We start from the raw sequence: 13,286 nt of genomic DNA on the forward strand, positions 1-13,286 counted from the left end.
ATGTCTCGCTGAAATAGAAATTAGATTAAAAGTAGGGTGAGTATAGCCAGAGCATGTTATGTACTGTGTGGGAAACACTTTATAAAGTAAAGAGTTGTTGAATTTATCAGTCCCTCATAGCTAACAGTCGACAGGATGCCGATGTCGTCTTATTTCCTTCCCCCTCTCCTTTTATAGCGCAACTCTCTTCAGTCAATGATTTAAGGGACCTGGGCTCGTTGATGTTTGAACCATAGAGATAGATAGAGGGCTAGTACCTAAAAGCCGTTTAATCACGGGCGGGCGCCATTGACGAATTTTGACAATTTTTTATTTGTCAATTGGGTGGGACTTCCTATAGTTTAAGGAAGGATCACACAATTCCATCCAGGTCACCAGGAGGGTTCAGCCAATTAATTATACTCGTTTGAAAACGTTCCATAACTGCAGGTCACAGACGCCACAATAGGGCGGGCGGATACAATAATATGACATCTATCTAAGTATATGGTTTGAGCCTATGGGCACGATGTATTTTTGTTGGCATGTACCAGTAAAAACTCCAACTACTTACAGTATGTATCAGAGGACCATTCAATTAATAGCATTCTGAAGTACAAACTGGGTTGATTTAACAGGTCTTTGAAGTCCTCAATGTAACGTTAACACTACAAGACCGTTTAACTTATTATGAAATTACAAAAAGTTTTGTTAAATTTAACGAAAAATGTATGTATTATATTTTTTATCCACTTGTATGTGGTTGCAAGATAATATCTATAAGCAATACAATTATGACTGCAGTTCTTTTTCTTTTCTTTTTACCAGTCTGTAGTGCCATACACCTCATCAGCAAGCTATTTTATTTCCCCATTTCTACAAAACTAACACACTGAAAGTTACATGGCTTACAGGCTTATTTTTATTTATTTATTCTACCGACTTTCTTAAAAAATGTGAGCTATAATTGAATTCTTGGCCACTTTGCGTCGCTCCACTGCAGAATAGAACACCAGATATGACTCCAAAGGCACCACAGACAGTAGATGGAAACTAAGTGGTCCTGCTGATAAAAGGAAGGTGTCATCCTCTCCACCAACGTCCCTCAACATGGGTTATTTGTGTTGGCTAGACCCTGAGCTTCTCTCCTCGTCAGCCTCGGAAGGAAATGGTTTGTGAATGTGTTGCTGCCTGAAGGTTTTTGTCAACACTCTTGTAACAAGATTGCGGTCACAATGGTGCACAATTTGACACCTCTTTTATTGTCTGTTTATTTAAATTCCATAGCCGAATTATAGCCAAATCAAAGCAGGTCCTTTCCGTAGACTTCATTTTGTGACATCTCCTTTTAAATCCTCATTGGGCCAATGTGAGACACAGGTCTCCTAAGGTACATATCCCAACCAGAAGCCATGGATTACAGGCAACATCCGCACTGAGCTAAAGGCTAGAGCTGCCGCTTTCAAGGAGCGGGACACTAACCCGGAAGCTTATAAGAAATCCCGCTAAGCCCTCCAACGAGCCATCAAACAGGCAAAGCATCAATGCAGGACCAAGATCGAATCCCACTACACTGGCTCTAATGCTCGTCGGATGTGGCAGGGCTTGCAAACTATCACGGATTACAAAGGGAAACCCAGCCACGAGCTGTCCAATGACACGAGCCAACCAGACAAGCTAAATACCTTCTATGCTCACTTCGAGGCTAGCCTCACTGAACCATGAATGAGAGCACCAGCTGTTCTGGATGACTGTGTGGACACACTCCATAGCCGATGTGAGACTTCACTGACATATTCAACCTCTCCCTGACCCAGTTTGTAATACCTTCATGTTTCAAGCAGACCACCCAGTAGTGGTGCGTGGGTAAAATCACTGGCCAAGCCAGAAAAAAATGAATATTTTATTACAACCTATGTGTTGTGATAATTGCATTGTTTGCTCTATAACATTTTCATTTATATGCCTTGAAACTGTGAAATATTTTTATTTGACCTTTATTTAACTAGTTAAGAACAAATTCTTATTTTCAATGACAGCGGGTTAACTGCCTTATTCAGGGGCAGAATGACAGATTTGTACCTTGTCAGCTCAGGGATTTGAACTTGCAACTGTTTGGTTATTAGCCCAACACTCTAACCACTAGGCTACCTGCCACCCCAGGCTACACTAAGTCTAAGACCGAGACAATAGGCACAGTGGCAGAATAAATTCAACCACACCTTTGTTTCATCACAAAACCGGAGAACAACATCTGTCTGGTGAAGTCCACAAAGCATATTGCAGGTAACAAACAGTTACATGACCTACAGCACGGTCAAGCAAGTTAATGTTTCTGACAGTTTTGGACTACTGAACAACTATTGATTTAGAACCACAGAGAGTTACCGCAAGTCGCAAAGAATACAGGAGCTGCCTCCACTATTCCAGCACCATTTCAACATCATCAAATCACCTCTGCTAAGTCTAAAACAGTGACAACTAAAAGATTCCAAAAATGATTTAGTTCAATCAACGTAAAATAAATATGATGTGGCTATCCAAGGTTCTGATTTGTGCGTTTGTGTGTGTGTGTGTGTGTGTGTGTGAGTGTGTGCTGTGTGAGTGTGAGTGTGTGCGTGTGTGCTGTGTGAGTGTGTGCTGTGTGAGTGTGTGTGTGTGTGTGTGCTGTGTGAGTGTGTGTGTGTGTGCTGTGTGAGTGTGTGTGTGTGTGTGTGTGTGCGTGTGAGTGTGTGCATATGTTCATGCAAGTAGAAAAAACATATTGACTCACCCTACTTATAGAGAATTCCATCCTCCTCTCTTTCACGTTGATGAAACAGTCTATGCCACTGGAATACAGTACACACTTTTGTTGCCCTAGGCTACCTGGCTAAAATGCTTGCTCACTAGCTTAACTTCCTTTCATGGGCAACGTTAGCTCGCTACATATTAAACTTTCATTCCCTCAGTCCAGGGGCACAATGTATGAATTTATGGTTGTATCAGAATCACTGCTATAACCATTGGCCAGTACAGAGAATGAAGTAAAACCAGAAGTCCAAATCCTATCTGCATTCAACAACGTGATGCAACAATTGAAGTTGTTTCTGTTAATTACGTATTGCTCTTGATGCGATGTGATAGGAGAGAAGCCAAATCCAAACTGGCTTCCCTTAACATTTTCCTTTGGTGCACCAGGACCATTCACAGTTTGCATACCGCCCCAACAGATCGACAGATGACTTCCCTTTCCCACCTGGACAAAAGGAACACCTACATGAGTCAATGAACACCTGGGGGCTGCCCATCCAGGATCCAGTTGCAGAGGGAGGTGTTTAATCCCAGGGTCCTTAGTTTAGCGATGAGCTTGGAGGGCACTATGGTGTTGAACGCTGAGCTGTAGTCAATAAACAGAATTGCGTTCAGCTCAGCGTTCAACACTACAACACTACACGCAACAACACATCTGCCACTCTGACCCTCAACACGGGGGTCCTTCAGGGGTACGTGCTTAGTCCCTTCCTGTACTCCCTGTTCACCCCCGACTGCGTGGCCGTGCACAACTCCAACACCATCATTAAGTTTGCAGATGACACGACGGTGGTAGCCCTGATCACCGACAACGATGAGACAGCTTACACGGAGGAGGTCAGAGACTTGGCAGTGTGGTGCCAGGACAACAACCTCTCCCTCAACATCAGCAAGACTAAGGAGCTGATCGTGGACTATAGGAAACGGAGGGCCGAGCACGCCCCCACCCACATCGACGGGGCTGCAGTTCCTCTGTGTCCACACCACAACAGAGGGGTGCTGTTTCGCTCGGATGCTTTCTCCGGTGAGACACAGTCTCTTGTGAATTAAAGGAAAAATGTGAAGACACAGAGAGACGAAAGACAGATCATGGTCCACACACACACCAACACAGCCGTAAAGAGGGTACGACAACACCTCTTCCCCCTCAGGAGACTGAGAAGATTCAGCATGAGCCCTCAGATCCTCAAAAAGTTCTTCAGCTGCACCATTGAGAGGATCTTGACCGGCTGCATCAGCGCTTGTCTTGGCATCTGACCGCAAAGCACTGCAGAGGGTCCAAGCTCCTTGCCATCCAGGACCTCTATACCAGGCGGTGTCAGAGGAAGGCCCTAGAAATTGTCAAAGACTCCAACTGCTACCACACCGCAAGCAGTACTGTTGCACCAAGTCTGGAACAAACATGTATTTAGCCAAATTGTCGTTGCTCATTGTGCTTTTTCTATTATTAAAAAAAAAAATCTCTCTGCATTGTTGGGAAAGGCCCATAAGTAAACATTTCAATGTTAGTCTACACCTGTTGTTTACGAAGCGTGACTAATAAAATAAATAGATACATTGAGTGATCTCTAGACCTCAGTGAGCTGGTACGCCCAGAACTGTTATAGATTACCCCTGCCACAGTGAAGGGCTAGATTAGTGGTCATATGCCAGGTTTATACTATTAGATAGATTAGTGGTCATATGATGGTTGTACAGTAACAATGGATAGATTTTTACCATGGTCTAATTTTAGCAACAGATCGGTAGAATTTTTGTGGACTCTGATGTCACTTTGGGGATTGACGTTTATCCCAACCGCAATGCTTTTCAGCCACGATCAACTTCAACATGTATCAATGTAATCTGCTCATCATTGAAACTGGTCCAGGTACAGCTATTCTGAAGTAAATGTACAATTATAACAGACCAATAGTTACGTCACACACACATAGCTGAGCTGCCTAAATCCCACCTCCTCCTGACGACCTGTAAGAAAGCGATGTGTTGCACGTCTTCAGAACGGCGCGTTAATCAGAGCATGCAACCGCGTCTTCCTGTTCTAGCTTCTAAGTGCATCAAGACCGAAACCTCTCCAACAGGCGGAACATCTATATCATTTACAGTCATATTTTCCTATAGACAAACTTTCACATTTTGAAGAAGCATGGATTATGTGAATACTATGAATACGCTTGTAGCCTATGGAGAGAAGGCTTGAACATATGTTGTGCATTTGCGTCAGTGTGTGTCTTGACAAGACAAAAAGGCAAGTATTATTTACATTTTTTACTTTCACTGTATGGTTAATCATAAAGGGTAATCGGAATAACTATTGGTCGAAAAGGATTCAAATGTCCCAAATCTCAAAGTGGCTCTTAATTTAATTAAGGTGAAATATAATTGTCTAAATTGGGAAATGTTCGAGTTTCTTTTTGTGTCCATTTATTTCAGGTTAGACGCAATAGTTTTGGTGGTTTAATTTACTTGTTCCCTCCTCATTAAATTAGTAAACTAAATTGAAACTGAAAATAAATAGTGCTACAATAAGCTTCATAACTCAATTACTACCTATAGTAATATACTATATATACTAATATACTATACTAACATGATCAACAAACCTACTTCTTGCAGTCTTCCTGAATTGACTGAGCTGAAATTGGAATGGACCCCGACCCTGCTATCTATCAATATAGAAATATGTTGATTATGTAAACATATTTATAAACTTTATCCTGAGAATGAATATCATCTGCATCACCTGGCTATAATGCAGATGCTGATTGGTCGCTTGTTTTGGGTTTTGTAGTCTCGACTCTAGATTACAACCTCAAAGACCTATTCCACGGCAAACTCTCAGTTACAACAACCATCAATTACCCTTACTGTTACACCAACTTTGAATTACCATCACTGTTACACCAACCGTAAATTACCCCGGCGTAGTTTGTGTCTGTATTTCAGGACAAAGATGTAGTCAAGCCCTTATTATCCTTACATCAGCAATTCACATAGTGGTATGGCCAACAGCAACATTCCTGTAATTCGTTTTCATTCTCTGTGGTGGTCCTTTGATAGACAGGTCTGCAATACAGTCCTTCCAAAGGATGTGCGAAGCTTATCACGTCCTTCAGGGCGCGCGCACACACATCCACACGCACAAACACGCGAAGCTTATCACGTCCTTCAGGGCGCGCACACATCCACACACACAAACACGCACATTAATGCCGATTTACACACTATACATTGTACACTGACTCATAGATTACAGTACACCTATGTGCAGTCTTAGAAAAAAGGTGCTATGTAGTACCTAAAAGGGTTCTTTGGCTGTCCCCAAAGGAGAACCCTTTTGGGTTTCAGGTTTTTAAAATGCTTTACACAGAGGGTCCTACCTGGAACCAAAAAGGGATCTCCTATGGGGACAGCCATAGTGTACAAGCAAACAAACTGAAAAAAAACCATCCCTGTTTAAATTCCTGCACCACCTTTATCATATAACACATTAATGATCCACGTGAAGCCAGGCATGTAGCTTATTCCTGCCTCTGAGGGTAGGTAAGGCCAGTGACAACCTGGTCTCGGAGCATTTCGTATTATTCTGTATGTAAATCTGTGACACTCCATTTAGTGTGATACGTTACATTTCGTATGGTCTGTATTAATTTGTGGATGTCTATCACCCATTTCGTACCAGTCAAAAGTTTGGAATCATGAAGTAACCAAAAAAAGTGTTAAACAAATCAAAATATATTTTATATTTGAGATTCTTCAAAGTAGCCACCCTTTACCTTGATGAAAGCTTTCTCAACCAGCTTCACCTGGAATGCTTTTCCAACAGCATTGAAGAAGTTCCCACTTATACTGAGCACTTGTTGGCTGCGGTCCAACTCATCCCAAACCATCTCAATTGGGTTGAGGTCGGGTGATTGTGAAGGCCAGGTCATCTGATGCAGCACTCCATCATTCTCCTTCTTGGTCAAATAGCCCTTAAACAGCCTGGATGTGTATTGGGTCATTGTCCTGTTAAAAAAAAAAAAAAATGATACTCACACTAAACACAAACCAGATGAGAGGGTATATCGCTGTGGTAGTAATGTTGGTTAAGTGTGCCATGAATTTTAAATAAATCACAGACAGTGTCACCAGAAATGCACCCCCACGCCATCACATCTCCTCCTCTATGCTTCACGGTGGGAACCACACATGCAGAGATCATCCGTTCACCTCCTCTGCATCTCACCACAAAGACACAGTGGATGGAAACAAAAAACTCAAAAGTTGGACTCATTAGACCAAAGGACAGATTTCCACCGGTGTAATGTCCATTGCTCGTGTTTCTTGGCCAGAACAAGTCTGTTCTTCTTTTCAAATCAAAATCAAATCAAATCAAATTTTATTTGTCACATACACATGGTTAACAGATGTTAATGCGAGTGTAGCGAAATGCTTGTGCTTCTAGTTCCGACAATGCAGTAATAACCAACGAGTAATCTAACCTAACAATTCCACAACTACTACCTTATACACACAAGTGTAAAGGGATAAATAACATGTACATAACATATATGAATGAGTGATGGTACAGAACGGCATAGGCAAGATACAGTAGATGGTATAGGGTACAGTATACACATATGAGATGAGTAATGTAGGGTATGTAAACATTATATTAAGGGGCATTGTTTAAAGTGGCTAGTGATACATGTATTACATAAAGATGGCAAGATGCAGTAGGTGGTATAGAGTACAGTATATACATATGAGATGAGTAATGTAGGGTATGTAAACATTATATTAAGTGGCATTGTTTAAAGTGGCTTGTGATACATGTATTACATCTATGGCAGTAGCCACTCAATGTTAGTGATGGCTGTTTAACAGTCTGATGGCCTTGAGATAGAAGCTGTTTTTCAGCCTCTCGGTCCCTGCTTTGATGCACCTGTACTGACCTCGCCTTCTGGATGATAGCGGGGTGAACAGGCAGTGGCTCGGGTGGTTATTGTTCTTGATGATCTTTATGGCCTTCCTGTGACATCGGGGGGTGTAGGTGTCCTGGAGGGCAGGTAGTTTGCCCCCGGTGATACGTTGTGCAGACCTCACTACCCTCTGGAGAGCCTTACGGTTGTGGGTGGAGCAGTTGCCGTACCAGGCGGTGATACAGCCCGACAGGATGCTCTCGATTGTGCATCTGTAAAAGTTTGTGAGTGCTTTTGGTGACAAGCCAAATTTCTTCAGCCTCCTGAGGTTGAAGAGGCGCTGCTGCGCCTTCTTCACCACGCTGTCTGTGTGGGTGCACCAATTCAGTTTGTCCGTGATGTGTACGCCGAGGAACTTAAAACTTTCTACCCTCTCCACTACTGTCCCGTCGATGTGGATAGGGGGGTGCTCCCTCTGCTATTTTCTGAAGTCCACAATCATCTCCTTTGTTTTGTTGATGTTGAGTGTGAGGTTATTTTCCTGACACCATACTCCGAGGGCCCTCACCTCCTCCCTGTAGGCCGTCTCGTCATTGTTGGTAATCAGGCCTACCACTGTAGTGTCGTCTGCAAACTTGATGATTGAGTTGGAGGCGTGCATGGCCACGCAGTCGTGGGTGAACAGGGAGTACAGGAGAGAGCTCAGAACGCACCCTTGTGGGGCCCCAGTGTTGAGGATCAGCGGGGTGGAGATGTTGTTACCTACCCTCACCACCTGGGGGCGGCCCGTCAGGAAGTCCAGTACCCAGTTGCACAGGGCGGGGTCGAGACCCAGGGTCTCGAGCTTGATGACGAGTTTGGAGGGTACTATGGTGTTAAATGCTGAGCTGTAGTCGATGAACAGCATTCTCACATAGGTATTCCTCTTGTCCAGATGGGTTAGGGAAGTGTGCAGTGTGGTTGCGATTGCGTCGTCTGTGGACCTATTGGGGCGGTAAGCAAAATGGAGTGGGTCTAGGGTGTCAGGAGGGTGGAGGTGATATGGTCCTTGACTAGTCTCTCAAAGCACTTCATGATGACGGAAGTGAGTGCTATGGGCGGTAGTCGTTTAGCTCAGTTACCTTAGCTTTCTTGGGTACAGGAACAATGGTGGACATCTTGAAGCAAGAGGGGACAGCAGACTGAGATAGGGAGTGATTGAATATGTCCGTAAACACACCGGCCAGCTGGTCTGCGCATGCTCTGAGGACACAGCTAGGGATGCCGTCTGGGCCTGCAGCCTTGCGAGGGTTAACACGTTTAAATGTCTTACTCACCTCGGCTGCAGTGAAGGAGAGTCCGCAGGTTTTGGTAGCGGGCCGTGTCAGTGGCACTGTATTGTCCTCAAAGCGAGCAAAGAAGTAACTTTAAAAGTTATTGGTGTCCTTTAGTAGTAGTTTCTTTGCAGCAATTCAAATAGGCCTGATTCACGCAGTCCCCTCTGAACAGTTGAAGTTGAGATGTGTCTGCTACTTGAACTCTGTGAATGCTTTATTTGTGCTGCAATTTCTGAGGCTGGTCACTCTAATGAACTTATCCTCTGCAGCAGAGGTAACTCTGGGTCTTCCATTCCTGTGGCGGTCCTCATGAGAGACAGTTAACTCTAATGAACTTATCCTCTGCAGCAGAGGTAACTCTGGGTCTTCCATTCCTGTGGCGGTCCTCATGAGAGACAGTTAACTCTAATGAACTTATCCTCTGCAGCAGAGGTAACTCTGGGTCTTCCATTCCTGTGGCGGTCCTCATGAGAGACAGTTAACTCTAATGAACCTATCCTCTGCAGCAGAGGTAACTCTGGGTCTTCCTTTCCTGTGGCGGTCCTCGTGAGAGACAGTTAACTCTAATGAACTTATCCTCTGCAGCAGAGGTAACTCTGGGTCTTCCATTCCTGTGGCGGTCCTCATGAGAGACAGTTAACTCTAATGAACTTATCCTCTGCAGCAGAGGTAACTCTGGGTCTTCCATTCCTGTGGCGGTCCTCATGAGAGACAGTTAACTCTAATGAACTTATCCTCTGCAGCAGAGGTAACTCTGGGTCTTCCATTCCTGTGGCGGTCCTCATGAGAGACAGTTAACTCTAATGAACTTATCCTCTGCAGCAGAGGTAACTCTGGGTCTTCCATTCCTGTGGCGGTCCTCATGAGAGACAGTTAACTCTAATGAACTTATCCTCTGCAGCAGAGGTAACTCTGGGTCTTCCATTCCTGTGACGGTCCTCATGAGAGACAGTTAACTTGAACCTATCCTCTGCAGCAGAGGTAACTCTGGGTCTTCCTTTCCTGTGGCGGTCCTCGTGAGAGACAGTTAACTCTAATGAACTTATCCTCTGCAGCAGAGGTAACTCTGGGTCTTCCATTCCTGTGGCGGTCCTCATGAGAGACAGTTAACTCTAATGAACTTATCCTCTGCAGCAGAGGTAACTCTGGGTCTTCCATTCCTGTGGCGGTCCTCATGAGAGACAGTTAACTCTAATGAACTTATCCTCTGCAGCAGAGGTAACTCTGGGTCTTCCATTCCTGTGGCGGTCCTCATGAGAGACAGTTAACTCTAATGAACTTATCCTCTGCAGCAGAGGTAACTCTGGGTCTTCCATTCCTGTGGCGGTCCTCATGAGAGACAGTTAACTCTAATGAACTTATCCTCTGCAGCAGAGGTAACTCTGGGTCTTCCATTCCTGTGGCGGTCCTCATGAGAGACAGTTAACTCTAATGAACTTATCCTCTGCAGCAGAGGTAACTCTGGGTCTTCCATTCCTGTGGCGGTCCTCATGAGAGACAGTTAACTCTAATGAACTTATCCTCTGCAGCAGAGGTAACTCTGGGTCTTCCATTCCTGTGGCGGTCCTCATGAGAGACAGTTAACTCTAATGAACTTATCCTCTGCAGCAGAGGTAACTCTGGGTCTTCTATTCCTGTGGCGGTCCTCATGAGAGACAGTTAACTCTAATGAACTTATCCTCTGCAGCAGAGGTAACTCTGGGTCTTCCATTCCTGTGGCGGTCCTCATGAGAGACAGTTAACTCTAATGAACTTATCCTCTGCAGCAGAGGTAACTCTGGTCTTCCATTCCTGTCGGTCCTCATGAGAGACAGTTAACTCTAATGAACTTATCCTCTGCAGCAGAGGTAACTCTGGGTCTTCCATTCCTGTGGCGGTCCTCATGAGAGACAGTTAACTCTAATGAACTTATCCTCTGCAGCAGAGGTAACTCTGGGTCTTCCATTCCTGTGGCGGTCCTCGTGAGAGACAGTTAACTCTAATGAACTTATCCTCTGCAGCAGAGGTAACTCTGGGTCTTCCAGTTGAGAGACAGTTAACTCTAATGAACTTATCCTCTGCAGCAGAGGTAACTCTGGGTCTTCCATTCCTGTGGCGGTCCTCATGAGAGACAGTTAACTCTAATGAACTTATCCTCTGCAGCAGAGGTAACTCTGGGTCTTCCATTCCTGTGGCGGTCCTCGTGAGAGACAGTTAACTCTAATGAACTTATCCTCTGCAGCAGAGGTAACTCTGGGTCTTCCATTCCTGTGGCGGTCCTCATGAGAGACAGTTAACTCTAATGAACTTATCCTCTGCAGCAGAGGTAACTCTGGGTCTTCCATTCCTGTGGCGGTCCTCATGAGAGACAGTTAACTCTAATGAACTTATCCTCTGCAGCAGAGGTAACTCTGGGTCTTCCATTCCTGTGGCGGTCCTCATGAGAGACAGTTAACTCTAATGAACTTATCCTCTGCAGCAGAGGTAACTCTGGGTCTTCCATTCCTGTGGCGGTCCTCATGAGAGCCAGTTTCATCATAGCCCTTGATGGTTTTTGCGACTGCACTTGAAGACACTTTAAAAGTTCTTGACATTTTCCAGATTGACTGACTTTCATGTCTTAAAGTAATGGTGGACTGTCATTTCTCTTTGCTTATTTGAGCTGTTCTTGCCATAATATGGACTTGGTCTTTTACCTGTCTTCTATATACCACCCCTACCTTGTCACAACACAACTGATTGGCTCAAATGCATTAAGAAGGAAAGAAATTCCACAAATTAACTTTTAACAAGGCATTCCTGTTAATTGAAATGCCCTCCAGGTGACTATCTCATGAGGCTGGTTGAGAGAATGCCAAGAGTCTGAAAAGCTGTCATCAAGGCATGATTTGCTTAACACTTTTGGTTACTACATGATTCATATGTGCTAGTTCATAGTTTTTAGTGTCTTCACTATTATTCTGCAATGTAGAAAATTGTAAAAAATGCCTCTATTATCATGTCACCTAAATACACTACTGGACCAAGAGTATGTGGACACCTGCTTGTCGAACATCTCATTCCAAAATCATGGATATTAATAACAGCCTCCACTTTTCTGAGAATGCTTTCCACTAGATGTTGGAACATTGCTGTGGGGACTTGGTTCCATTCAGTCACAAGGGCATTAGTGAGGTTGGGCACAGATGTTGGGCGATTAGGCCTGGCACGCAGTCAGCATTCCAATTTATCCCAAAGGTGTTCGATGGAGTTGAGATCAAGGCTCTGTGCAGGCCAGTCAAATTCTTCCACACTGATCTCGACAAACCATTTCTGTATGGACCTCGCTTTGCATGGGAGCGTTGTCATGCTGAAACAGGATCTTCCCCAAACTGTTGCCACAAAGTTGGAAGCACAGAATCGTCTAGAATGTCATTGTCTGCTGTATAGCATTAAGATTTACCTTCACTTGAACTAAGGGGCCTAGCCTGGAAACATGGAAAAACAGTCCCAGACCATTATTCCTCCTCCACCTAACTTTACAGTTGGCACTATGCATTAGGGCAGGTAGCGTTCTCCTGGCATCTGCCAAACTCAGATTCATCCGTCGGACTGCCAGATGATGAAGCGTGATTCATCACTCCAGAGAACGCGTTTCCACTGCTTCCAGAGTCCAATGGTGGCGAGCTTTACACCACTCCAGCCGACGCTTTGCATTGCACATGGTGATCTTAGGCTTGTGTGCAGCTGCTCGGCCATGGAAACCTGTTTCATGAAGCTCCTGACGAACAGTTCTTGTGTTGACATTGACATTGACCCTCAGTACACTTCAGAAGGAAGAGCCCATGTTATGATGTGTCATTGTAGTTTAAAAGACCAGGTTGTGGAAATGCCAGCTTCCATTTATCAGCTCCCGTGATCTGCCTGTCTGTCTGCCCACTAACTTACTCTCAAGGAATTCTTTCCCGGACCAGCACCCCTATTACGACCCTTTGCCCCCGTCTCCCTAGATTCCACTGTCCTGATACCACTCCAGAGGGGCACATGGGGTTGCAGGGTGAGGGAGGGGGTGAGGTGTAACAAACAGCCCCTTTGCCCCCCTCTCCCTAGATTCCACTGTCCTTATATCACTCCAGAGGGGCACATGGGGTTGCAGGGTGAGGGAGGGGGCGAGGTGTAACAAACGGCCCCTTTGCCCCCCTCTCCCTAGATTCCACTGTCCTGATACCACTCCAGAGGGGCACATGGGGTTGCAGGGTGAGGGAGGGGATGAGGTGTAACAAACGGCCCCTTTGCCCCCCTCTCCCTAGATTCCACTGTCCTTATATCACTCCAG

The sequence above is a fragment of the Oncorhynchus nerka genome, linkage group LG19, assembly GCF_034236695.1.
Source record: "Oncorhynchus nerka isolate Pitt River linkage group LG19, Oner_Uvic_2.0, whole genome shotgun sequence".
Classification (NCBI taxonomy): Eukaryota; Metazoa; Chordata; class Actinopteri; order Salmoniformes; family Salmonidae; genus Oncorhynchus; species Oncorhynchus nerka.